This window comes from Solenopsis invicta, chromosome 13, assembly GCF_016802725.1.
Source record: "Solenopsis invicta isolate M01_SB chromosome 13, UNIL_Sinv_3.0, whole genome shotgun sequence".
Lineage (NCBI taxonomy): Eukaryota > Metazoa > Arthropoda > Insecta > Hymenoptera > Formicidae > Solenopsis > Solenopsis invicta.
Genome location: NC_052676.1, coordinates 11922215 through 11947921, shown reverse-complemented (window position 1 = coordinate 11947921; position 25707 = coordinate 11922215). Strand labels below are relative to the sequence as shown.

At 37.3% G+C, this 25707-nt stretch overlaps 1 protein-coding gene across 1 annotated transcript in view; it reads left to right on the top strand.

Annotated features, from left to right (window-relative positions):
* Window positions 1–20279: 20279 nt before the first annotated feature.
* The window catches only part of LOC105196948 (short-chain dehydrogenase/reductase family 16C member 6), an 85977-nt gene continuing 80549 nt past the window's right edge, over window positions 20280–25707 (top strand). Inside the window, exon 1 of the mRNA XM_039456389.1 lies at window positions 20280–20480. The gene's annotated coding sequence lies outside the window, so the exon portion shown is untranslated. The remainder of the gene's footprint in view (window positions 20481–25707) is intronic.

The window sequence follows — 25707 nt, the reverse complement described above, 5'->3', positions numbered from 1 at the left end:
GAACTCATGCGTGCGGTTCATTTACAATCTTTGCAAAGATGAGCTACATTTCGGGGTACTACGAGAGGCTAGGGTGGCTTAGCTCTGACGACAGAAGGGAGTATCTCACATGATGCCTCGTATTTTCTATCATCCTCAATTCGTCTCCTCCTTATCTCTCTAAAAACTTCCGTCCTCAGCACCGTCCTCTCTCACACCTGCGCTCTTTTCCCTCCTCTTCCCTTGATTTCGCAGTCCCTTTCTATCGCACCTCCACCTACCAACGTTCCTTTCATTCGACTGCTTGCTCCCTATAAATAATCTCCTTCTTGCCGTTAGGGAGGCCGCCTCAACTAGCGCCTTTAAGCGCTTGTTCTTCGGCTATTTGATGAACCGCGGCCGTGCTGCAATGCCTCTCCTCTCGGCTCGCACATAGCGTTCATCAACGTTACTCACCACTAATATTATTATTACTATTACGTTATTTTATTTCTTTCTGTTTTTGTTTATTATAGTTTATTTTCTGTTTTCTTCTTCTTTTATTGCTTACTATTCTCTTACAACTTTGTTAGATCTTAGTTTGTAAGTGATATTGTTATTCTCTACGTTCTACTATACTTCTGAGTGTCTCTAGAGGGCTTACCCTAGGACAAAAGAAATGCTTATTCATTCATTCATTCATTCATTCTCTCTCTCTCTCTCTCTCTCTCTCTCTGTCTCTCTCTCTCTCTGCGATCACGTGAGTACCTGTGATAACGCTTTGCTTCTGCTCCGCTATTTTCTCACCTCTTTTCTGCCGCATTTTTTCCTGCGGGGCTACCTGTTGCAGTTTGCTTGGACAAGGCCTTCTCTGCTTGACTCCTGCTCTCGTGGTGAGTGCATCCGGGCCGCCTCCGTTTCCTTCTTGCGGTTTGACGTGCTGCTTTCGGCGTCCTAACCTCTCCTTCTGAGCTGGCATTCTGTCACTCTGCGCTTGCGCTGCGGGCTGGTCCGTCTGCTTGGCGTTCTGAAGCTACTGCGGCTGGGACCGCTCTGTGAGGCGGCATTCCGAAGCTACTGCGGTTGGAACCTCTCTCCGACTCTGCGTTCCGATACGCATCCACAACTGTTCTTGCCTTGATTGGCTGCTCTGAGTCGACTGTCCAATCATGACACACGCTTGCGGTATCTGTCGGAGGTTCATCTCTCCTGCAGACGCGTTTTGATGCGAGCGCATCGGAAAGCATTTTTATCACGAGGAATGCGTGGCCTCGCTTGCCGGGTCGACATGCGGGACCACGCCGGCGGTTCTTTCCTGTCCTGCCTGCAAAGGATAAAGTCTCTTAAGGCCTTCTATCGGTTCTGCCCTGCCTGCGGATTGCTCGGCCCCTTCCGAGGACGTCGCTGCCCGGAGCTCATCGGAGGTTGACCGTCTCGGTTCTATGGTTGCCTCGCTTCTTGCAAAGATGACCGTCATCGAGATCCAGTTTCGAGATCTACCATCAAATCTCAATTGCAGGATCTCTCTTCGATCGGTCCCCAGCTCGCTGTCCTCGAGACTAGGATGTCTGCCACCTCAGAAGCACTCACATCCTCACTTGCTGAGCTGCGGCAACAGGTGAATATCGACGCTCGCGTTGCCGCGTTCAAAACGCGTCCCGTGACCACCGCCGCTAATGCTGATGTGCGAAGGCTCGAGTCCCGCCTCAATGCCCTTGAGCAAGTCAGTAGGAGCTTCGAGCTCATCCTATTCGGGGTGATTGAGCTCGGCCCCCTTTGAGAACCTCAAAACTATTCTTAGCAATATCGCACTTGCTCTCGGCGTCGAGGTCGGCCTCGATCAGATCGTCGGTTGTTTTCGCATCCCTGCCAAAGGGGACCACCCTCGTCCGCTCGTAGTCAGGTTTTCCTCGCAAGGTCCGCGACCGGATTCTTGCGGGCAAACGCTCTCACGGAAAGCTCGACGACTCGTCGGTTCCCGGTCTTCTCCCTGGGACCATTGATATCAATGAGCGTCTTCCCTCCTCCACTCGCGGGATTTTTGCGACCGCGAGAGGTGCGGTTGGCGCGGGTCGTTTGCACCGTGCTTGGGTGCGCAACGGACATGTATTTGTTAAGCGACACCTCGCCTATCAGACTACGGGATAGCGATCACCTTTCCGCACTTATTACCGGCGCCCCTCTGCCCTCATCGTTCTCCGGTGGGTCATCGCATGACCTTCGCAATTCGGCGCGCGGCCTTGCAGCTGCTCCTCCCCCGACGGGGACGGTTGACGCTGCCGATGTCGCTAGCGTCTCCGCGACCCGTACGATGACGAGCCGTGACGTGAATCGCGGGGCTATTCCCAGGGCTCTTTTTAAGCGCATTAAATGACGTTCGACCCCCCTTCTTTCCGGACGATTGGGACCCTTGCGCGTGTGCCATTAACTGCCAATCCCTGCTCGCCCACTTCTCTGAATTCGCCGATTTTTTCGGTCGAGGTGATTACGACCTTATTGCTCTCTCCAAAACCTGATTGAAACCACACGCGCCTGACAGTTTTGTCCAGCTTCCAGGTTATTACATAATCCGCAGAGACAGGGAGGGCAAGGGGGTAAGACGTGTTCGGGTATACGTGCGTTGCCGCATTGGCGCTGAAATCCTCGCTTCATCGCCGCTCTATAGCGCTCTGCCGGAATATCTAATCCTCCGTATCTCTCCTCATCGCTGCCGTCCTTTCTTGCTTGCCATAGTTTACCGACCTCTAAAGCTTGGACACCTATCTATCTTCCAATCCGATTTCGAAAGATTCTATCTCTCCTTTACAGTTGCTATTATTATCGGGGATTTCAATATTGACTTCAATCGTCCTTCTCATGACTCCGATTTTCTTCTCGACTTCAGCTCCTCCAATAATCTCCATATAGTTCCTTTTTCTGACACCCACTACACTTCCTTGTCACATTCTAGAATCAACCACTGTCTAGTAAACGATAAAAATTTAGTAAAGAGTTTTCAGCAGTTTCCAATCCCTTTCAAACCACAATCTCATCAAAGTCACTCTGGACTTTTCCATCTATAAAGTTCCACCTTGCGTGATCCGAATTAGAAATTATTCTCAATTCAATTCAGACGACTTCCTTTCCTCCCTTCTCTCTCAAGATTGGCCTGCTGTTAACTCTGCTAACTGCCTGGATCGTAAGGTCGACTTGTTCTACTCTTTTATCAATAACTCATTGACCATCCACCTGCCTCACAAAACATTCTTGGCAAACAAGCCCCCTGCTCCTTGGCTGAACCACCAAGTCAAGTCTCTTCTCCGGGAACGTGACGCCGCTAGAAGATCCTTCCTCCTACACCCTTCCCCTGATCGGTGGGAAAGGTTCCGGTCTCTCAGAAACTTGGCAAAATCGCGCTTGGTCGAGGCAAAAAATAACTACTTGCGCAAAAAACTTGATCCTAAATTATGCCCAGCAAGACTGCGGTCGGAGCTGCGCTCCTTTGGCCTCGCCAAGAACCGCTTCTCCAACCTTCACCTCAATCTCTCTCTGGGAGACCTCAACTCTTTCTTTATCACTGCTCATCTTCACTCATCTCTTTTTCTTTCGTCTCCTTCTCCACCCACTTCCTTCTCTTGTCATGCTTCCTCTGTCTCCGATCCTACTACCTTCTACTTTCCCTACGTCCTTCCTGAAACCCTACTCAAAGTCCTCAGAACAAGCTCCTCCGACTCACATGCTCCCGATAGCTTAAATCGCCATATTATTCTTCTTTGTCTCCCCGTCATCTTTCCTGTTATCCTAGACCCCTTCAACTATTCCTTTAATACCTCCACTTTTCCCTCTTCTTGGAAAACCTCACATGTCATCCCTCTTCCCAAAACCGGTAATCCCTCTGCCCCGTCTGATTTTCGTCCTATCTCTCTCCTTTGCTTCCTCTCCAAGGTGCTTGAGCGAATTGCCTACGACAGCTTGGTCGTTCACATTTCTCGCCACAACCTCCTCGATTCTTTCCAGACCGGCTTCCGAAAGGGTTACAGTACGCAAACCGCCCTTATCAAGTTGGTTGACGATGTGAGATTGGCCATAGATAGACGTATGATCACTCTTTTAGTCATGTTTGACTTTTCCAAAGCCTTCGACACAGTCTTCCATGTGCTTTTCCTTGAGAAGCTTAGCAGCTTCAAGATCTCTTCGTCCGCTCTTACCTGGTTTCGATCTTACCTCTCTGATAGACGCCAATGCGTTAAAGGGCCTGGCGGCTCTCTTTCATCCGCGCTGCCTGTCCCTGCCGGAGTTCCTCAGGGCTCCGTCCTGGGACCCCTATTCTTTTCCATCTTCGTCAGCGACCTCAGGCACTCGCTCAGGCACTGTCACAACCTGCTCTCTGCCGACGACCTCCAAATTTATCTCCACTTCCCTCCTCATGATCTCCTTAATGCAGTTGCCTTTGTCAACGAGGACATTGCGGCAGTCGAGCAATGGGCGGCGAGCAATTTGCTTAAACTTAATGCCAATAAGACCAAGGCACTTCTCATGGACAGTGCCAGTTCGTGACACTTGTTCGTGAATCATACGCGTATTCTATTTACTGACAATGTCCGCAACTTGGGGTTGCTCTTGACCAACAATCTGAGCTGGGCTCATCAAATCTGTTCCACTTCCAGTCAAGTTAGTGGGATCCTCAGGTGTTTGAACCATTTTAAAGACGGCCTTGTGCTGCCTCTGAGAGTGCAGCTTATCAGATCATTTGCCTTTCCGGTTTCCATTTGCCTTGCCTCTTCGATTACTGCGCCGCGGTTCTCACCGACTTGACGGGTCAACAGAGGTTCAAGCTTAAGCGTTTAATGGATGCCTGCGTGCGTTACATTTTGATCTTCGCCAGGATGAACATGTGTCCCTTTGGTACGAGCGTTTGGGCTGGTTGTCCGCCGATGACCGAAGAGAATACTTGACCTGCTGCCTGATCTTCTCCATTATCCATTCCGGTTCTCCTCCCTTCCTGGCTCACAATCTCTAGCCTGCTCCTAGGTCTCTCTCCCATCTCCGCTCCCCTCCTTCTCCCTGGGACTTGGCAATTCCGTCTTGTCGCACCTCCACATACCAGCATTCATTCTTCCTCTCCGGCTGCACTGTGTGGAACGCTCTCCCGCCACGCATTAAAGAGACGTATTCCCTAGCATCGTTTAAGAATCTTCTCTTCGGTCATCTGCGGCGGAGGGGTGGGGTCTGATCTCACGTTCTTCACTCTTAACTCTTTTTCTCTCCACTTCTTTCTACCTTACCCGGAGCGACATCAAATTCCGATGTCTTTCCTACTATTGGCACACCTTGCCGTGCTCACACTCCAATCTCTTGCACTACTCCTCATGCTCACCTTATCTGACTTCCTCTTCCTTTGTGCTCAACTCTACTATTTCTATTTTCTATTTTATTTTTAATTCTTTTCTTAAGCTCTTATTTTTATTGCGTTTTTCTTCCGTTCTTGCGTAAAGATGCTACCTTTTGTAAGTGTGATTTCCTTAAGTTTGTTATTTTATTGTATTTCATATTTTTACTTTTATATCTTTATTTTAAGTTTTGTTTATTTTAAGTTTATTTGTACCTTTACTTCTATTGTTTTTTCTTTTCTTTTCATTTTGTTTATTTTTGTTACCTACATTGTACTCTATCTTGAAATTATTTTCCTGTATTTTATTCTTAGAGGGCTACGCCCTAGAATAATAAATAAACGCTAAGTCAGTCAGTCAGTCAGTCTCTCTCTCTCTCTCGCTTGCTCGCTGTCTCTCTCTCTCTCTCTCTCTCTCTCTGTACGTTTATTTTTTAATCACGCATTTGAAATATGCTAGTTTTGACTTAAAAGAGATATTTCTTGACACATAAAGAATTATTAAAGACAAGACGTCAAATAGTTAAATAACGTTTTTAAATCTAATATTATTTCAGTGTCAATGCATGAGTTGATAAATAAATAAAAAAAGAATGAGAATGAGAATGGGATAGTGGTTTTGAGAAAGCCGGAGAGAGAGAGGGAGGAGAGAGAAAAGCAGTGTTCGATCTGTCACTGCAATCGCCCCACGTAATCGCCTGTATCGAACGGTGAGTTGCGCCGGCCCTGTCTCTCCGCTATACGCGCCCGGTTATTGGATAACTATTTCTCCTTAAAATACAAAAATTAAGCTTCGGACAAGTTTTTGCCAAAGGAAAAGTTGTTTCAGAATAACCTCAGGAATATGTATCTTCAAAGACATAAGGTTATTCTGAATCACCCAGTATATACAATAAATTTAAAATATATACAAAAAATTTCTTGCAAAATAAATTTTTAACTATTAATATATGTGTTTTAGTTATTTGGAAATCGACAACCAAATTGAAAGTAATACTACACCGGAAGCGAAAGAAGTAAATGTATTTTTAATTAACTGCGTAAATGACCGATAGAAACTACCAGTAGACTACTCTTTTATCAATGGATTATCAGGCAGTCAGAAATGTAACTTAGTACAGCTGTGCTTGAGATTACTTAATAAAGTTGGAGTTAAAGTTTGTAGCTTAATTTTCGATGGCGCTGCATCAAATATGGCAATGGCAATGTGTCTTGGAGTTCAACTATCTTCCACTTGTTTAAGTGTGACTCTTCGGCGTATCGCCCCCATATATTGGCAGATGTGAGCTAGTTACTTGAGAGGGTCGTGGCGTCTCGCCTCACGTGCCACTTGGAGTCGGGGGGCCCCAGCCTATCGCCCAACCAGTTCGGGTTCCGGCCTGGGAGATCAACCGTCGGAGCTATTCGGCGGTTGAGATCCTGGATCGAGAGGGCGGTATCCCGGGGCAGGGTGGTGCTGGCTGTGAGTCTGGACATAGCAAATGCTTTTAACACCCTGCCCTGGGGTAAGATTAGGGAGGGACTCAGGAGATTCAACGTCCCTTCCTATCTGGAGGAGCTGGTTGGGGCCTACCTCAGTGACTGGGTGGTCATGTGCCGGGACTGGGATGGCGACACCATGCGCTGTATGGTCAGCAGGGGGGTGCCACAGGGGTCGGTTTTAGAACCGATCCTGTGGGATGTTGGTTATGATCGTGCACTCGATCAGCACCTCCCTGCAGGAGTGTCGTTGGTGTGTTACGCCCAGTGTTGGGCATAATGGATTAATAAATGTAATTAATTACAATTACAATTACTTTAATTGTAATTACAATGTAATTACAATTACAGTGTAATTATAATTACACTGTAATTGTAATTAAAGTAATTACAATTACAATAATTGTTGAGTCACAATTACATTTTATTTAATTACAATTATAATTGTAATTGCATAGGATTACTTTCACAATTATATTAACCGAAATTATAAATTGATTGCAGATTTCACATCACTTATGCCTAAATACATATTTACTTTAATGAGCACTGTTCAAGACGCGAATGTTGTCAAAACTCAACCTAGCGGCACATAACTCGAAAAACTTGCTACGTCACCGCGGATCTCGTCGCCGGTGTTTTCGCGGAAACCGCGTTTATTTATTTTCGGCGCACATTCCAGGCTAGTCTGAAATTATCAGTCAATAACTAAGATACATGACAGCAAGTGCGCAACATCTTGCTCTCGTTGCAAGTCATATAGCAGCTTGTGAGTGGTGATATTATAATTCATTTGTTTATCGAAATTCAGTTGTTCTGTAATGTCTATAAATCCAAACGACGACGTACACACAAATATGAATATGACTTTGCTTGATGGAACTTTTTTTCAACTTATACCTAATGAATCAACATCAAGAAATATTATTGCAACATGTATAAAGTGTCTACCAAATAATGTTGAAGTTAAAGGTTATCGGAATTGTACATCAAATTTTGTAACTCATTTAAAAAGAAAACACGGAAACGATGTTGTAGAAGAGTATAAAGCCTACACGAAGAGAAAAAAGACATTAAACAGTGAATCATCAACATCAACACGGTCTGAAACATCGAAATCAAATATATATTCACAAGAAAATTTTGATAGTGATATAGTTAAGTTTTTTGCACATTCAATGATTTCTTTAAGATGCATAGAAGATCCTTATTTCGTAAAGCTTCTTAAAAATGCTCATCATGCTAAATCAGATTTAAATATAATGGCCCGCCGAACATTAGGGCGCCGCTTATCAGAATATTACGTCTCTCAAACATCACAAATTGAAATAGAATTAAGGAAAATTGATTATATATGTACCACAATAGATATTTGGTCTGGTCGCAAGAGAAGTTTTTTAGGAGTAACAGCACACTGGATTATACCTGAAGATTTAAGAAGAAGTTCAAAAGCTCTGGCCTGCCGCAGATTTTATGGAACACACAACTTTGAACGAATTACTCAATTAGTTAATGAAATACACACAGAATATGGTTTGAATAACAACAAAATCGTTGCTTCAATAACAGACAATGGAAGTAATTTCGTCAAGGCTTTCAAAACATTCGGTATTCATCCTGAAAGTATAATAGTGCAAGATAACTCTGAAGATAATGCCGTATTTCTAAGAACAGTAGCAGAAAATAGTTCCGACGAAGAAGAATCTATATCAACAGATGATGAGCAAGAAAATGTTATGGATAATCTGCGTTTACCAGTACATTTGCGATGTTGTGCCCACATATTAAATTTAATCGCTACTACTGATGCCTGTAAGGTTTTGAAAAAAGAAGCGAATACTCCACTATCATCTATACACCAAAATGTTTTAAATAAATGTAATATTTTATGGAAGAAAAGTAATTTTCCAAAAACTGCTGAAATTATTAAAAGTACATTGAGTTTCTCATTAAGCAAACCTGTGGAAACACGATGGAACAGTTTATATGATAGTTTGAAACAAATTTCGAATTGTAGAGAAAAAAGTGTAATACTTTATAAAGCACTAGGTCTAAAGAATCCATTACGTGACAGTGAATTTGAATATATTGAAGAATACTTGTGTTATGCAAAACCGATAACTGAAGCATTAGACATTCTTCAAAGTGAAAAAAACAGTTATTATGGCATTTTGTTGCCTACTTTATTAGCTTTAAGAAAGAATCTTCAAAAACTTACTCGAAATACTTTTTGTTTTTGTGAATCACTTCGAGATATTTACCTTGAAAGCATAGAAGCACGATTTTCAAATTTCTTTAGCTTATCTGGACCCCTAGCAGAGAATGCCATTATAGCCGCATTAAGTTTCCCGCGGTTTAAAAATAAGTGGTTTGTATGTATTCCGTCTAAGGAACATTTTCGACTTAAAAATTTATTTGTGACAATTTTGTCACAACAATTTTGTTTAGAATCAAATTCTTTTGCAACCACACAAATCATAACGAAAGAAGATGAATTTTATAATTTTGAAGACTCAGATTCAGAAATATCTCAATCTCAGTTAGGGTTTTCTGCGAAATCAAAAGCTGAACAGATGATTGCCACTTATTTTGCAGATGAAAATCGAAACCTAGATATGTTGAAAAGGTACCCTGAAATAAAAAACGTTTTTTTAAAATACAATACTCCTCTTGCTTCTTCGGGTCCAGTTGAAAGACTTTTTTCGTATGCAACGATGATTAACAGTCCAAAAGCAAATCGTCTTTCAGATCAAATGTTCGAAAAGAGAGTTGTTTTGAAAGCTAACTTAAATTATGAACGAAATTAAGTCAGCATCTTTAATTTCTTATACCGTACTATGTTAATTAAATTGAAAGTATTAATTGTTAATTTCATATTCCAAATTATCGAAATTATATCCAATTCAAATATATTATCTACACGGTTATATACAAATTATAGGTTAATTTCTTAATAAATTGTTTTCATATTCCAAATTATCGAAATTATATTCAAATCAAATGTATTATCTACACAGTTATATACAAATTATAGGTTAATTTCTTAATAAATTGTTTTTCAATTACAATCTACCCAACACTGGATAATTTATTTATTTATTTCAGTTAATGTAATTGTAAAAGTAATCGTATGCAATTACAATTATAATTGTAATTGAACTAAATGTAATTGCGACCCAATAATTATTGTAATTATAATTACTTTAATTACAATTACAGTGTAATTGTAATTATAATGTAATTGTAATTATATTGTAATTGCAATTAAAATAATTGTAATTGTAATTAATTACATTTATGCCCAACACTGGTTACGCCTGATCGTCATCTCCGGGGATACCTAGGGCGAGGCGAGACGCACGGCCAAGGAAGGCCTTAGCATGGTGCTGAGACGTATACGCCTCCTGGGCCTAAGGTGGCCCTCAAAAAAACCGAGGCCATCTGGTTCGAGGGGCGTTGCGAGAAAGGGCCGCTGATGGTGGAAGGAACCCGAGTCGAGGTGAAGTCCCAGATGAAATATCTAGGACTGATCCTCGACTCGAAATGGGGTTTTCAACCCCACTTTGAGAGGCTGGCCACCAGGTTGGGCGGTGCGGTCTCTAATTTTAGCCGCATTATGCCCAACCTGAGGGGCCCGTGCGAAAAGGTTTGCCGCCTCTATATGGGGGTGGTGCGCTCTATCGCGCTATACGGTGCGCCCGTGTCGTGCGACGCCCTGATGGTCTCTGCAGAGAACTGCAGGCTCCTGCACAGCGGCCATCAGGGTCGCGCGGGCGTACGGCACCATCTCCTGGGAGGCGGCGTGTGTGTTGGCTGGCTCGACCCTCTGGGTATATGTAGCTCGGTCTCTAACCGAAATTTACGAATGGAAGGAGGAGCTCGCCCGGAGGGGCGAGCCGGTTACACAAAATTTGGTGGCAGCAAAGCGAGAAACGGCCCGTTTGGAAGATATCCGGCACTGGCGGGAAAGACTTTCCCACGCCAGGGCCGGACTCAGGGTGGCCGAGGCCTTCGAGCCCGTCCTAGAAGAATGGGTTGGGGGGGGGGGAGTCTCTCCTTCCACACAACGCAGGTGCTCTCCGGGCATGGTTGCTTCGGAGAGTACCTACACGAGAAGGTTGGGCGAGAGGCTTCCACCAAATGCCACCACTGCCCGGAAGAGAGGGACACGGCGCAGCACACGTTAGCGGAGTGCCCCGCGTAGGTCAGTGAGCGCCGTGTCCTCACCGACAGGGTAGAAGTGGACCTCTCCCTCCCTGTCATAGTAAGGAAAATGTTGGACAGGCCCGAAGGCTGGAACGCGGTGAACTCCTTCTGCCTCACTGTTATGAGGCAGAAGGAGGAGGCGGAGAGACAGAGGAAAAACAACCCCTTGGCCCCACCGGAGAGAAGACGGTGGAGGGGGTGGGGGAGACGGAGGAGGGTATACCCGCAACAACAATAGCAGGCCCTCCTCCCTCTCCATCCCCCCCTCTTCAGTGGGTAGGACAGGGTAGGAAGAGGGTGGGCTCCGCCGCCTTCTCCCTAACCTCAAGAGTTCGCCGGCATCCCGGCGACAACCGCATGTCGTCGTCGGGAGAGTCCGCCGGCGCGGCTCATTGCTCCCCTCATCCGAGGGTTTGAGCCGAGCCCAGAAAGAACAGTGGGGAAGGGGAACTCTCACAGCGCCGGCTAGACCGGACAGAGAGCCCTACCCTCTCCACTGTTGAGGAGGTACGTCTCGGGCGGAATCAACGGCGGAGTAGTTGGCCGGCTGACCCGTCTCGGGGCTTGGGATGCGGGTGTGCGTACCTAAGGCCCTCTTCCAAGGGGGTCCGACGCATACCCGGCATCCCGGTTCGGGCGGCTGGGGCTCGACTTCGGTCGAGCTCTGGCCGCTAACTCCAGAGGGGGGTTCCTGCTCTCGGGCGGGGACCCGTTAGGCTAGGACGGATCGCGGTGCACGCTAGTTCGATCCGATGATTCGTCCCAATACCCAGACGCCGGAAAAAAATGGGTTTTAGTGAGTGTGCCGGCCATGTCTAGGTCGGAGAATCTCATATACCCCGCGTCCTGTCCCCACAGGCGCGGGGACCCATAAAGGTGTTTCCCAACTCTAAAAAAAGAAAATGTTCCGAGCGTGCCACCACGCGCGCCGCGTTCGGCATGCGTTCCCACTTCGGCCGGCCCGGCCGCGTGCGCTGATTGGTGCGTCCAACCGCGCGAAACAATATATAAGCCAGCAGTGTGAAGCCGAAGTCAGATTGCTCCGAGCCACCGATTTCGCGCCTATTCCTCTCCGGCGCTGGGCATCCTCGGGGGGGTCCCGATAGCGCACATCCCGATAGCACACAAACCACTCACAATGGCAGATGCCTAGAGATTTTCCGTAGGTTGGGTTAGATAAGTCAATATGATTGGTTGGTGGGCTATCGGGATGTGCGCTATCGGCACCCACCCGGTATCCTCGGCGCTTCCTAGCTTGGGCATTCTCAAGCATTTCCCCGGGAACGGGTATTCTCGTTTCAATTACATCGTGACGGGCATACTTGTCGTTCCTAGCGGCTGGAAATACTCGGCCAATCCCATCTGCCTTCCGCGACGGGCATTCTTGTCGCTCCCGCGATCGGGTATTCTCGGCCAATAGAAACCGTCCGTCCCGCACGTCCGTTCTCGGGGATTCTCGAGACCCGGCGGGTCCCGATAGCGCACATCCCGATAGCACACAAACCACTCACAATGACAGATGCCTAGAGACTTTCCGTAGGTTGGGTTAGATAAGTCAAGATGATTGGTTGGTGGGCTATCGGGATGTGCGCTATCGGAACCCTCTCCTCAAGACCAACACCGTCGTCGGGGATACTCGACACCGTCCCTCGGCATACGGCTTAGTAGTAAACCGAACCCTACGGGGTGACAGCACAGCGGGATGAGATCACTTAGATCTCTATCGTCGACTCCCTCGCTCATCGCGGAATCGTCCGTAGCACCACGCGCCGTCGATTCCGCGGTCGCGACCGGCCGTCGCGCAGGCCAATCACGGCCCGTTGAACCGTTCTCAGATTTTGCCGCCTCACGATAACTCCAATTTATTTATGCCGAGCGCGTATTGCAGAATACGAGTCCATCCGATCAGTTTTCTCGATATACGAATCCGTTTGTACGGTTGCGTAACACGCGTATCCGAGTCTGTTCATTTTACTCATAACATTCATACGCATTAGTTTATCTTTTGATTTAATTATTAATTTACATAACTGAATCAGCCGCCTAAATTGTTTCTTGGAATTACAGATAAATACATATACGCTTCTTTTCATTGTTTTATACTCAATCACGAAGTTGTTATTTTTGTATTCAAGCTACACTTAACAAATATATTTATACATTTACATTTTTATACTCAAACTTCGGAGTTATTATTGCTGAAAACCCTGGCATCTGGCGAGTACATCCGAGCGACCAATCTCGATATCCCACACCGAAAAATACCAGCGTTACAAAAATATATTCAGAATACAGACTAAATAGTAACACATTATAATAGATCTGTTTTTGCTAAGTATTTGGAATGTGCTACTATCACATCTATTTTCTGAATATGTGTTTCATTTTTCCCGTTTTTATAAAAAGTAAGTTATCCCATTGTTGCAGTAAGCCTTTCAATTTATGTCAATTAAACATTCAGTTTTAATTCTATCTGTTTACCCTCGTAAGATGGCCATTGTCTCTATATGGAGACAAGCACCATTCTAAAAACAGGATAGACCTTATCACCAATAATATATTCTTCATTGGGGAAAAAATTATTTTTGTTCCTGTGAACAGAGTGCCACAAATCACTATTTCAAAATACTTTTAAGACTCCAGCAGATCCTGGATAGCCAGCAAAGCAGTCAATAAATCTCATGTCAGCATCACATACTGCTTGCAAAACAACTGCATATCTACACTTGCGTGTGTTATATATTTCGGAATCAACTTAGTATTAAAACAAAACATTATAAATTGTTAACAAACTTTATTATTAACTATTATACATACAATCAACATACAAATAATCAACATACTTCTAGAGCAGTAATTTTAATATGTGAACCGTTTATGGCTCCAATAACATTAGGCAATTGTAAAATTCATTGAAATTTAGTTTTGGCATTCAATAAAGTATCACCTCTTGGCCAGATTATAACTTCTGCAGATATTGCATACAAAGCTTTTATTACTCTTCTGACGCAATGAGATAGTGATGATTTTCCCAAATCAAATTTTAATCCAACAGATCTTGAAAAAAAACAATAATATAAAATGTATGTATATTTAAAATATAAGAAAGTAAATAATATAATGAAATTTATTATACTAAACCACACTTACCTAAGAATCAGACGTAGCTAACAGCCAAAGAGTCGCTAATAATTGTTTTCGAACAGATATTGTCATGCGACCTTTTTTAGATTGTCTAGATAATAAATTTCCTAATCTATTTTCTAAATTTTCAAAAATCGCTAGATTTATTCAAAAATATTCTTTTAATTGTTTTCGGTTAAATCTTGGTATTATATTTTCTACGTAACCTTCAATACGATTCACTTTATTCATTTTATCACGTATTTTATTTTCTTCTATTTTATTTTCTTCTATATTAAAATATCCTTGCATAAATTCTTCATTTTCACTGTCTGTATCACTTTCGATGTAGGTAATAATGTTTGAAAAATATGTGTTTGCAACAAAAGCTGGTTATAACAATACGTTTTTTATTTACTTCTGCCATGTTTGCCGTATATGTACCAAATTCGTTCCAAAATAACTCTTACATCAGTTAACCAATACCCCCTCCACCCAATAACTAAGAAGGTTAACCAAGGTTGATTTTGGAACGTACCCCTGAGCGCCTCTCATTATTAGCAGCCCAGGGATCCACGTGGAGCGACACAGCTTCTTCGATTCGAACGCGCGCTCCCGCACGTGAGCGAGATTGGCCATTTCGCACATCACTGTGGTGATGTCAAGCGGTACAAAGTAATCGCTTTCTCGAGCAACCGATGAAATGTATTTTTGTTATGTGTACAATGTGAGATTTGTTTTTATTAGGAAAACAGATATAATTGTTGCCAAGGAAAACAACAGCCTCATTGGAACATTTGAGATCTCGCATTGTATACAAGATAATTTTGAACGGAACTGAAAAAAGATATTATTACGGGTTTCATCTTAAATAAAAACAATCATAAAATTTGTTCACGAACCTTTAGAATAATTATGGGCTGTTGGAATAAAATACAAAAAATATTATTATTTGTTTCGGTGCTGCTTACATGAGAAAAGTAGCAAAAGAATTATGTACTATATTTCCTAAAATGATCTGCGTCACTTGTCTAGCACATGGATTACACCGTGTAGCCGAAAAAATTAGACATAGGGGAGACCGAGGCTATTCGTAATACCTTTTTTTCTTTTGCTTCTGTTCGATTATAGTTGTATTGTGACCGAAAGTAATGGCGCGTAGTTTGTGTTGAATCTGAGAAAGTATATAAAATCACACGAATAAATACAAAAGCACCAAGATCCAGCTACGACCGTAAAAGCGTTCTTGTTTAGATTTGTATATTACATGAACAGTCGAATATCTTGCTACTTCAAAATTTATTTGTTTACAGAGCAACTAAGTTTAGAATTGAAACTTTGCGTAAATCATTTTAAATACGTATTTTCATATATTTTTTTACTTTTTTTCCTTAGTTTTTACTTTATATTTGTAATACTTTATATTTTGCATTACAAAAAAGATAAGCATTACTAATTTATTATTTATGTAAATAAACAATAAAAAATGTATTATTAAATAAAAAAAATAAAAGTAAAAATTTAATTATTCAAATAATTTTTATACGGAGTGATTATTAACGAATGTCCTCACGTTTTACCATAGAAGCACGCATTTGTAATTCTTAATATAATAATATGTTAGAAATACATATCCATCGATAAATCAGGCTTCTATGATAAAACGTGGGAACATTCTATAATAATCACTCTCTATACTTCTATTGTTAGTTCACGTTAAGTATAAATATTAACATATTTTCTATTTCAATTTACTTTATTTGATATCTTAAATGTAGTGAAAATTTATCACCAAAATATCACGACATGATAAATGAATATAATTATGTTTACAAGGTACGTTTAATTCAGCCAGTATTTAATTTATTTTTATGTGCTTTCTCTTATTCTTTAATCGACATTTAACGAGAATAATGCGTGAAACGTTCATAAAATTGTAAAATTTACGGAAGTGTTGTAATAGAATTTTATAAATATTGATAATATTTCACGATAAGGTGAAATGGATGTGTGTATATTGATAAAAAACATAATAATGAGACATCGACTCCACAATATAAGGAAGAAACAATCTTTTATTTTCATCTCATACGACCATGGAATCATTTTTGGAATCACCAATCCCGTGTAAAGCAAAGAACTTATAGTGTTTGTGTTATTTTAATAATTAGCGGTAAGGAGAGAAAAATCAAACTCTCACACACATTCTCTCTCTCTCTCTCTCTCTCTCTCTCTCTCCTCTCCTCTCCTCCTCTCTCTCAATAGTCGTTACCATCGTCGTTTGACATTTTTTTAGTAAGAATATAATCATTGCTATTATGTTATATACTTATTACAAGAATATTTAACAAACATTTTCAATATGCCGTATTTAACGTTGTATAATATCAATAAGAACAAATTTTGATCATGACTTGGAGATAACGTTTTCAAAACATTTTAACTATGTTTAAAAAGAGTCATAAATCAAATAATTTTTTTAAAATATTTATACAATATTATTTTAAATGTATAAAATCAACATTTCCAAATACTGCTTTAATATTTTTTACTTACTGAGCTGTTTTATAAATTTTTATTTTATTGAAGAAATGCGAAGAAAAATTATATCGAGTTTGCTCAATACAAAACTGAACAACAATTGCAAATGTATCATTTTTTCGCTTTTGAAAAGATAAGAAAAAGCATTAAATTATTTCTATTGCTACAATAATTTTAGAAGAATACAATCAATAGAAAAATATATGTTCTTAATATATTTGTTTTTCTGTTTTTGCAATATAATATAAAATATATTAGTATACCTATAAGAATGTAACAAATTATTGTAAAATATAATTGATTTTGCCTGTTCTTTACAAATTTTTTTATATTATATCTACATAATCATTTCCTTATAATTTGTAAAAGTTAAAAAGATGTATTAACGGCAAATATTTTTAAGACTGTTAATACTTCAAATTAAAACAACGCAGTATTCGAGTTATAGTCTGGGTTGGTAAAAACATTTTTTTAATATTTATTCTTTCTTTCCCCCGCCCCCCTCCCTTTATTATAATCTTACATAAACGTTTCGGACGTTACTTGTCCTTCTTCAGTATTATTACATCAAACTGATGATCTTTCATATTTAATGTATTACTCAAATAACCAAAATATTTAACATTACTTAGTCAACGATTATGTCATTACTGAATCCTATGACCATAACACAAAATTAACAAAACAATTATTGAGCATACATATTGTACATATCAAACCTTGAATGTGTTGACTTATTTCTTGAGAAGCGGAAATATGTCCAGTCAACAATTTTATTCATGATTAGTTGTCCAAACTATTCAAAACCAATTCCTGATTATGAAATTTGCGCACTCTGGATTGGTTAAACAAAATTGACTCTGTGTTGAAACAGTAGTTGAATTAGCAGTCTTTCAAAACGTCCTTTCAAGTGAATTCCGCACGCTATCGATTAACGAATGTATTTTACAATGTGCCAATATCTTAATTTTATTTGAAAAAGACAATTAGATTTACAAATTGAATCTACGTTGTAACAATGGTTTTAGTAGACTTATACAATTTGCTTGAAATTACATAGTTTAAAAAATTGGTTGAAAAAAAGTTGGAGGCTGGAATAAAGTTGTCGACATTGTATGTCTCTTTATATTTTTATACTGTCTATTCGATGGTAAATTTCCTTAAAATAGATATTAGTTGAAATTATTTTGTAAAACTCCTTGTTTGTAATAAATAAGAAATTTAACATATATAATGTTCATCTTTTGTGTATCATTTTTAAATAATGGATCCTTTCATCAATTCAGTGTTGATTTTTTTCTCTCCAGATAGGATTTATTACAGCCTTTGGCAATCTTAAATATTATAACTACCCTATTATAACTACATTTCAAATAAGAATTTTATTAAAATATTTTTTTAACTCTGAAATTAATTAAAAAATATAGTTTTTTAATTTACTTAATTTCTTAAAATTCATGAAAAGTTTCCTTCTTTTTTAAATTATTTGTAATTAAAGAATTATATGTCTTTGCCAAGAATTTAGTATTAAAAATAATAAAAGTAGGACAAGGCAAATAATATAACTGCAAGAGATTGACAAACAGATAAGTTGTAAAAAGAAACTGTTAGGAAAAACCATAGACATATAATCTAATTTATTTTAGAAAACAGCCATATGCATATATACCAACCAAAAAATAACACAATTTTTTCTTTTAATTAATTAATAAAAATCATATTAATTTTTAACATTTTAAGTAACTTTTTCAAAATTAATTTTTTAAAATAATAAACTTTTAATAATAAATTTGCATAAAAAATATTTCTTATACTTTATTTATTTTTGTGTAGGATTTTCCATTATATATTTCAGTTTTGTATATTGTCAATAATATTGAAAGATATATCGTCTTGTGCTTCTGTTTATGTAATTTAATTTTAATAGCGATAGTTCCAAAATGTTAAAGCATAATTAATTAATAATCTGTTTAACGGTACCGTATACAAATTATTTAAGAATGAATTAAACAATTTTTAATGTAATTAATTTCCAAACCTAATATCTTTTAAATTTATTATATTTAAATATGTTTCAAAAGTTTCTCAAGATTTTTATTGTGCTGGATACCTTTTTCGGTCGAAGTGGGACGATAATCGATAGCTAAGGATATGTATTTTTTTTAATTTATTATGATTAGATTTTCTTATGCATAATCTTATTTTTTGTTCTTATTATAAAGTTTCTAGTTTTAATAAAATTATTCGAGAATAGAACTAAATATCCTGTTTTAAAAAGTTCTTTTTTTTCAATTTGCTGTATACACACATATTTAAATTCATTTGCATATATTTTAACATGTGCATATCTTGGATCGGAAATTTTGAATAGGAAATTTTTTGCTTCTGTAAAATTATAAAATGTCTATTTTTATCATAAAAATATTTAAAGTGTTAACTGTATGTTATGACATATTTATAATCTTTTTATGTAAATTAATTACATAAAATTACAAAATATTTATTATCTTATAAGTGTAACATCCTATATTTGCAATGCAACAGAGTTAAATTATTTAAAAGAAAATATTTTACAAGATATTTGATATTTGATATTTTAAAACATCTTATATCATATTTCATATGGCAGATTTTGTGAAATATTTACTTATTCATAATTTTTCAAAATTTACATACAAATTATAAAATAATTAAAAGAATATCGATTTTAAATGAGTAGAAATTTTTTTGTTATATTTTTATTTTATAACAAATTCGACACTTATTAACAACAATTTAAATTAACTCTAATAGATCCTTTTTTTACTATTATAATCTGAAAAAGTCCTAAGAATATTGTTTTAATTTTCTAACTTTTAAAAGTTATTTAAAACAGTATTTTCGTTTTTAAATTTTAAAAATTTGATTATATTTTGTTATTTTTTTAAATACAACTTTGAAAGAAAGAGAGACGAGGTTAAAAGAAAAAAATGCAAGTTTTTATTAATGTATAAATTATACGTAAAGTATTTAACGCTTTGTTTTACATTTTTCGATACTGCTATCATAATGACTTTTCTAACGTTAATCTAACCGACTCAAAATTTTTAAGAAATATTTACAATATTTTTATTTCATCTGATCTATAATTAGAAATAATTTTAATTTTTCATTTTTCCTAAGAGAAGGTCAAAAAAAAGAAAAGAAAAGATTAAATATTTTAAAAAATTTTGTTGTTTTTACAAAAATCAATTTTTTTACTTAATTATAGATGTAGATAGATATAGGACAATAACAGTATAAGAATATTATTTTAAAATTATCTAGGAAAAACAATTTATAATTTTATTTTTATCTACATAAATTTGAAGTTAAATCATCTTTGTACATTTATTCTTTTTTTTTTACTGTTAATAAAATTCTTATTGACATTGACCTATCGAAGAAGGATTACTTTCACATGTGCGTCGTCCCGTACATCCATGAGTATGGTTATATAATACAGCGACGTATACGTGGGGCCTACATGATCCTTGATATACAATACATAAGTACAAGCAATTTTTGCAACGACCTCCGTCTCGCTGATTCGACGATCACTCCGAAGTGAAGGCACAACCGAAGCAACGCGCTCCATTCAGTATACCGACGACCGTAGTGCTGGCAGGACACACATTTGCCACTCTCCGCAAAGTGTGTCTTGCATCGTGTAAACACAAGTGTACATTTTCGTGCCCAATTTATATTTTTCCAAATACTAATTGCCTATTGTATCTTTCACATTGTCTATATAATCGTGTTTCTCGAGTGGGGCGATGATCGAAAGGTAAGGATACGTATTTTTATATATTTATTATATGATTAGATCTTCTTATGCATAATCTTACTTTTTATATTTCTTCTTATAAAGTTTCTAAGTTTAATAAAATTATTCAAGAATAGAACTAAACATTATTTCGAGATAAGCTAATTTTTAATGTTACTTTGAATTTTAATATCGATTGTAATATCGATTTTGCATGCCATTTGATTTATTGAAACAACTTGAATTTTAAATAACACTTTACTTATCTCGAAAAAATTAACCTCTCTCGAAATTATATTTGGTTTTAGTCTCTAATAATATATTAGAAATAAATACATATATATATATATATATATATATATATATATATGTTTGTTTTACATCTTACAATACATCTTATAATTGCAATTCGCGCGCGCGCGCGCGCACGCACACACACACACACACACACACATACACTCACGCATGCAATGTGTTTCTTCAATAAAATTACGCACAATTAAAATAAAAATCAGATTTAATAATCTATATGAAACAGAAAACACAATGACATCGAAAATAAGAAGATACATGTAGTGAAAGTCGATTAATTCTGCAACAAGACTAACTGAAGCATCTATCGTTTGCTACTGCAACGGTAGAAAAATTTGCGGTTTACTGCTCGTACATGGTTGCAATTGAATCGCAGCATATGCGGAACGTAAAATTACTTTGTGTGCGTGATACGACTCGAAGTATCTATAATTTTCAAAAAATTGATTTGTCGCTACTCTTTCCACTCTCTGCATTTGCAAAAACTATCAGAATTCTATTAATTTCATTAAAATATTCGCATCAATTTCACCTTTCAAATTTTTATCAGTTGCAGATATCTTTGACATATGGTTGCGTCTTTTTTATAATCTGTTATCTAAACTAATTGCAAATTTTTCTTAAAAAATATTGGATTTGCACAAAAATTTGTAGCGACACATATGTGGTTGAATAAATTTATATACAACTGTCTATGTATATATGTGTGTGTGTGTGTGTGTGTGTGTGCGCGCGCGCGCGCGCGCGCGCAACACACACACACATGTATATATATATATATATATATATATATATAAATATATATATATAAAATTAAATTTTACATGTACAAATTAAAATTCTATTAAAACAGACTCTTTTTACAAATTAAAAATTCAAGTAATTCAAAACAAAGTTTGATCCATAAGAGTCGGCACGAGTTTTCAGTGTGCACAAAGAATTGATTAATAATTAGATATGCTGATCAAGGGTGTACATAAGACGCTAGTTAACAAAGTTTTTTACAATAAAACGCAGACGTTTCGACTTACAATTCGAGTCCTCTTCAGTGCATATTTCCCAATATTGATGAGCCATCCAAGATTCAATCTTAATTGTTACGGCAGCGAATCCAGTAATACAATGTAGCGGATTATTTCACAGAGTTTACATTAGTCTTCATAAATCGATCATTACTCAATAAATAAATTACCTTACGATACATTACAAAAAATTATTCAAAGATATAAATTCGTTAAAAATAATTTCTATCTATATACGCTTGAACGCGACACAAATACGGTTACACTTACAACGTTTGGACACAAATTACTTTTAACGAATTTTTAAACGCAAGTTTTATTGACACACTCGTTTATTATTTTATTATACCTTTGACTAATTTTTTGTAATGTATCGTAAGGTGACTTTAAGTAATGATCGATTTATGGAAACTAACGTAAATTATGTGAAATAATCCGCTGAATCGTATTACTGATGGATTTGCTGCCGTAACAATTAAGATTGAATCTTGGATGGCTCATCAATATTGGGAAATATGCACTGAAGAGGACTCAAATTGTGAGTCGAAACGTCTGTGTTTTATTGTAAAAAACTTTATTAACTACTGTCCTACGTACGCCCTTGATCAGCATATCTAATTATTAATAAATTCTTTGTGCATACTGACATCTCGTGCCGACACTTATGGGTCAAACTTTGTTTTGAATTACTTATATACGTTATAGAGAGTCTATATTTATCATTCTTATTTAAAAATTCAACTTTTATAAAAATTTTATCTATAATTTATGGTAAAAACAACAATTCTAGAACACATGTAATAAATATCGAATAATAGATATAAAAATAAAACAAAATTTGACAATCTTTTGAGATTAATTATATATCTTTAATTAAACTAAAATAATATAATAATTCGGCATTTATTATATCACATTATCTCGTGGCAATTGACAATTGAAAGTGAGTTTCATCGGATACAGAAAGCGGCACGCCAGCACGTCAACAGCAAAATATTCGCAAATCGATAAATTAATCGCAAATTTTTTGCGTTATCTTAGCGATAACAGATACTTCTTTGTTACATTCTGTTCCACACACCGAAAAAATTGTATTCTTGAAATATGTACTTAATATGTCCTCTTAACAGATATAAGAATATTTCCTCTTAAATTAAGAATATATTCTTAATTTGCAAAGATGATTGTCGCCGCCATATGCGCGCTATGCGTGCATCATGCGTTTTCGATGATACGCATTTGTTCACGCCGCGCTGGATCGCGCTCGCACACACGGCAGACGCAGTCTCTTTTTATATTAAGAATATGCTTTTTAGAGGTTTTTCCTCTTAAATTAAGAAAATCCTCTTGGCGCGTATTTTAGAGAAAAACATACTATAGTTAAGTGGGATATTCTTAAGTTAAGAATACAATTTTTTCGGTGCAACAAAAACTAAGAATGCAAAGATATTAATAAATTTGTAAGCAGGTGAGAATTATTTCTATAAACGTTTATACGTAAATAAACTATTTTATGCTCATACATGTACAAAATAAATATACGTATATATATATATATATATATATATATATATATATATATATATATATATATATATCCATGTATATCCACATATAAGTATATATTTATAATATTAATATAATGAAATTTACGTTCATACTACAATGACTCACAAAACTGACCAAATGCAGAACAATTATCTGCGATTAATTAAATCGAAGAAAATAACTTTCACTATAATAGAATGTAGAAGATGATCTCTAATTAACAAAAAGAACCCCAGAAATGAAACCAGTGTTTTCCTATACCAATTTTTCTGGTGATTCTTGAGGAAAGAAAGATATATGTGTCACAGCGTTTATCAACATGCGGCTTTGTTTTTGAGTTATAAATTTTTAAAAATTTGAAAAATTAAACAATCGATTCGGTAAATCAAATTCGCATTTACAGTTCGGTACTTGTATTTTATCTTTAATGTATTTTGTAATTTTTTTATTCCATTTAAATGCTATACAATAATGTAACAAATATTGTAATTGCCTATATTACAATACACATATAACTAACAAATCTTCAAAAATTAAAATAACCTTATAAAATCACAAACCTTCCAAATTTACAATAATCTAACATCAAAATCTGTTTGCAATAATTGCAAACACGTACTCGCACGTATACAAATACGTACACACACACACACACACACACACACACACACACACACACGCGCGCGCGCGCGCGCATACCAACACGCACACATAAAAGATGAGTAAATCCAATCGGACAATTTCCATGTGGCGCACCTTAGGTAATGCTAATGTCGACAGTACTATACCATGTTGATCAAAAAGTTCTCGGAATTCATTAAAAAAGTTCAAAATACAAGTTTATTCATCAAAATGATATTGTCCCTTTCAAAGTACTCCCCATAGACTGCAACGCACTTATGTCAGCGCTTGATCCAGCTCTCGAAACATTTATGGAACTCTATTGTCGGTATAACCATCAGAGCCGTCTTCGATTTTTCCATAGCCTCCTTTCGGCTGTAAAAACGAGTTTCCCGTAGTGGTTTTTTGACTCGATTGAACAGAAAAAAATGGCAGGGAGCCATATCAGGTGAATTCGATGGCTGTTGGATGGTATTCGTTTCGTTCTTGGTCAAAAATTCACGGATAATGATGGCACTGTGCGTTATCGTGATGCAAAATCCACGAGTTGTTTGCCCACAAATCCTTTCTTTTTTGGCGAATTGTTTCACGCAAACGTCTTATAACGCCGAAATAATATTTCTTATTAACTGTCTGACAAAAATTCGTAATGTACAAAACCGTTGTAATCTATAAAAACCGTGAGTATCGTTTTCTTTTTCAACTGAATACGACGTTTTTCTTTTTTTTTTTTGGCGTTCATACCACTCGTAAACGGTTTTCTTTAGAGTCTCATTGCCGAAACGGTTTCCTAACATTTCCAAGGTTTTCGCATTATTGAATCCTTTTTTAACGCAAAATTTAATACAAACTTGTTGTTGCAAATTTAATTCCATTTTTAAAACTGTAAAAAATCAAAAACACGCACAGAGGTAGATTTTTACTTATACAAATGTCAAGCTATGGCGATAAAATTTGGTGGGAATGTCAATGATAGATGTGGCAACCTAATAAAAAAAAAAAAAAACAGAACTCAAATCAGCTGACTCAGAGCATCTGATAGTAATTTCGGTAGTAACTTTTTCATCAAGGTGGTAACTTTCGAACCTTATAACTCAAAAAATACTTTTGAAAAATAATGAAAAAAAATGTTATTATAGTTAAATAATAATTTACGAGGAGGAAACCACTGATCAAAATTGTGTACACCACTGCCTTATAATGATCAAAATTTTACGTAATGCCCAGTAATGCATAGTAATTTTTGCCTAGTAATTCCTAAAATCTGTACATCTACTGCCCTCAGCGGTTTTCCCCTCGATAATTTATTATTGCTCTTATTGATTTAATTAAATAAATAATCAATTAAAAGAGGCTCAAAAGCTTAACTAGTTCTTATTGCTAACACAATTGTACATATTACTAGGGCCGGATTAGCTCCCAAGCCTAATTTAGGCTATTGTGTAGGGGCGGCAAATTTAAAAGGACATTTTGTAAAACAGTTTTTTTTTTAACTTACCTTGTAGTGACTAAGACAATCAACTAAAATCTTTTACATAAAATAATATAAGAAGAAAGCAGAATTTGCAGAATATAAAATTTGATTAATTCAGGTTACACTTAAGGCTTAAATAAGGACAGCAAAGATTTAATAGAGATGTCTAGGAGCGGTATGAGTCTTAATTCGCCCCTGCATATTACTCGCAATTATAATTTAATGATCGATCAAACTTCAAATAACAAATGTTTCGACCGATTTAATTTGA